Source organism: Cynocephalus volans, chromosome 8 (assembly GCF_027409185.1).
Source record: "Cynocephalus volans isolate mCynVol1 chromosome 8, mCynVol1.pri, whole genome shotgun sequence".
Classification (NCBI taxonomy): domain Eukaryota; kingdom Metazoa; phylum Chordata; class Mammalia; order Dermoptera; family Cynocephalidae; genus Cynocephalus; species Cynocephalus volans.
The window spans coordinates 25,025,841-25,029,744 of NC_084467.1; positions in this window are offsets into that span (position 1 = coordinate 25,025,841).

Here is a 3,904-nt window from a genome sequence, read left to right on the forward strand (position 1 = left end):
TGTAAATTGGTTGATTTGTGGGAGAGAGTGATGCTGGGAACCATCTATTCTGCCATCTTGACCGGAACTCAGGATGGAGAGTTTAAAGAGGAGTAGGAGGGGCAGGAGCCCTGAGCTGAGGTCGAGAGGCCTGAGTTCTGTTGCTGAGGTGTGCAGGGTTAGAGGAAAATTCCGAGGAATGACTTTGAAGCTGAGACCCACAAAATAGGTGACAGCCAGGAGGGGCAAAGGGCATGGGGAGAGTGGTGGGTCAGGGACCAGCACAGCTGTCATGGAGCTGAGGAGATGGCCTGTGGTGAGGGGTGAAGCAGCAGATGTGGAAAGGGCCAGACAGTGTAGTTCAGAGGGTATGGGGAGACGTGGAAGCATGTCTGGTTGGGCTCTCACTGTGTTTAAAAGAAGAACCTCAACAAAGATTGTGAGCCTGGCTAGGGAGCACATTCCACACCCATCTCAGTTCCCCCTGCTCTTCCTCAATGGCCACCTGCTGCTTCATTGTTTAGGTAACCTCCCTGGCCAAGGAAGACATTTGCATTTGCAAACCCTGATGTAGAGCCAATAAGCTGTGATCCGGCTGTTGGGAGTGATGGAGAGATGTCACAAGGCACTAGGGAGACCTGAGCCCCACCCACTCTCCTCTGAAAAGCCTCAGGGGCTGCAGGCTTGGCATGCCTCAGGCTCTCTCTGTTTGGTTCCCCAAGACATCCCAGGCTAGTGATGTCCTAGCTTATGAGGGTGGAAGGGCCCTTGGGAGAGGGCAGTACTGCAGAGGGTTAACATCTTGTGATATGTTCTGTTAAGAGGACAGCCATGACCTCTGGCCACAGCCAGAAGAGACACATGGCGCCAATACCCGTGTGGACGTGCTGCACACAGTATATCTCAGGATGATAACACCAGCTGAAAGAAACTGCTGCATCCTTGAACTCAAGGGAGTATGCAGTATAGTCTATTCAAATAAAATTTCAGGAGGTTCTGCCCTGGGGGCTCCCCCTCCTTTATCCCTGTTCACATCAGCTTGTTACATGGACAAGGTCTTGATACTACAATAAAAGACAAGACAAGCCTGAGCTCGAGGCTGCACTGACTTTCTTCTTTCTTATGGGAGTTAGCTTGGTGTAGACCCTCTGGGCCTCTCATTGCTTTCAAGTATTTGGGCTTTGAGTAATACTTGTGTCTGTGTCACTGACAGGATAGTGACACAGTACCATACTATGGTCAGATCCTGAGTTTGGAGTCAGGCAGGCCTGTGTTCCCACCCTGGCTACTCCACTTACCTTACCTCTCTGAGCCCCAGATCCCCTGTCTGTGAAAGGGATGATAAGAGACCCCACCTCACTGAGTCATTGAAGGGATTTCATGACATGGTGCATGTAAAGCACTCAGTGCAGGGTTTGGGATAAATCTTACTTAACTTTATGCACCATTCTCTACAACCCACTCATTTATTCAATGTGCCAGGGTGTGAGGGTTTAGCTAACTCTACAGTCTAGAGGGAACACAGTCCAGAAGACCACCCTCATTTCTGATACCAATTGCAAGTTCAGGGCTTTCCAATACCACTCTTGAGCTGAATTATTCATTAGAAGAATTCACAGAACTCACCAAAAGCTATTATACTTATGGTTACAGTTTATTGTAACTGTAATTTTATTTATCGTCAAAGGCAAAGCTTCCATCGTCCTCTCCCCACGAGGTCAGGATGGGTGACTCCCCAGCATCCATGTATGACAATAAGCATGGAGTGCTGTCTGAACCTTGGTGTTCAGAGTTTTTATTGGGCCTCCATTACATAGGCATAATTGATTGATTGCCCATGTGGTTGATCTCAGTCTCCAGGTCAACTGATATCATGTGATCCAAAGCTCCCACCCTAAATTACATAGTTGGTCTTCTCATCCTACATCACATTGTTGCCATCTGGCTAGCCCAATAACCCCAGGTAACAAATCTTACCTGCAAGAACCCAGTGGCAAAGGCCAGACCTCTTTTTGGAAAATTTAAATTCTTTCCTACACACAAAATCAGCCTGGAAAAGGGACTTGACTTCTGCCCCTTGGAAGATCCCAGAGGAGTCTGCCGCTTCCACCCTCACTTACAGCCTAAGCAGTCTGGGGCTGGCAGTTGAGGATATAAGATAAACGGAGTTCACACTTCCTGAGGACTTGTGCCAGGCACTGGCTCAAGCTTTGTTGTGCATTATCTCACCTCTCCCACCCACTCCACGAGGTAGAAATATTCATGGCCCTATTTTAGGTATGAGAAAACCAAGGCAAGGAGAGATTTCACCCAAGGCACACAGCTAGTAAGGGGCTGAACCCAGGATTTGGACACAGGTCTGGGTGACATCTAAGTCCACACTCTCTGCTAATGCTACCTCCTATATTCTTTTTTTGTCGTTTCTTCGTGACCGGCACTCAGCCAGTGAGTGCACCGGTCAGTCCTATATAGGATCCGAACCCGCGGTGGGAGCGTCGCCGCGCTGCCAGCGCAGCACTCTACCAAGTGCGCCACGGGCTCGGCCCTACCTCCTATATTCTAAAAGCATGGATTTGGATTCAAACATATTGGGTTCAAATTCTGAGCTCAGCTGCTTCTGGGCTGTGTGATGTTGGCCAAGCCAGTGACCCTCTCTGAGCCTCAGTTTCCTCATTGATAACAGTCAAGACGCCCTCTTAGGGCCCCTGCCTCTTTCTTGGCCTCTTGACTGTGTCAAGATTGCTCACTTGACACCCCCAGAGACCAGGAATTGCTTGAGGGGAGGAATTGTAACCTACATATTCATCTACTTCTGACTCTACAGGGCCTAGCAGAGAGCAGGCTCTGTAAACGTTAGCTGTCATTGAAAATTGAGCATGCTTCGGAATGACCAGGATATGGGTCCTGCTCAGCAGCCGGAGGGCAGTGGAGACTCTGTGCTGCCGGTGTCCTCAGGGCTGGGCAGAGGGGAAGGATCCCCCAGTTAAAACTTCCCTGGGACCCTGGTCACAACTCAAGTGGAAAACACAGACAGGACCTTCCCGCAGGGACCTGGGGTTTAGGCCAGTGCAACTAACTGGCAGTGTGTCCTTGGGCAAGGGACTATTCTAGTCTGGCTTGACTGATAGTTAAAGTCTGTTTCCTATCTCGGCTGAATGGCCTTTAGGAACTCTGGTCCAGGTGCTCCCAGAGGAAGTGTCTGTGACAGTCTTTTTGATAGTGCCTCCTCTCTGGTCTCCACGGCCTGTTACTACCCCAACTGCCCTTCCATCACACACATGTGCACACACACGTGCACAAACACACAGTAGCACACGTGCATGCACACAGTGATGCCTTCAATGGGCTGCACTCAACATCCATGCACCCTGCTTCTCTGCCCCTTCCTGTGCTGCAGGGTCCAAGTTAGAGCTAGAGTTCTTAGGTTTGGCAAATCGGAGACATTTACACAGTCTTTGGAAGGCAGAAGCAAGGCAATTTCTGCTGACAAGCATTGCCTGGAGTGGTTTGTTTTTCTGCCCCTGTTTCTGGAGTCTGGGTGTGAGGTTCACAGGGGGAAGGGGAAGTGAGAAGTAGGGCCAGGTGGGGTGAGTGCTAGTGCAGATCACAACAGGTGTGGTGTGGTTGTGCAGTGGCTACAGCTGGGCCTCCTGGCTCCTGGTGGCTGCAGCAGGGGTGGTAAGGGTCTGGAGCCAGGGGCAGCTCCCGTAGTAGACTGCTTCTATGGTGTGATTTTTGGGAGTGGCACCTCAAAGCTCAACTTTGAGTTTGTAATTTCAGGTCTCCTGATTTTTTGTTAACATGTAACACTTTTTGATAAATTCCTTCCTGTTTCACTAGCTACTGCTCTTTCTGTTCTCCACACCTAAATCCTTTGGGTCTTAGCTCACATGTCCTGACCCCAGGCTAGACTGAGTTTCCTTTT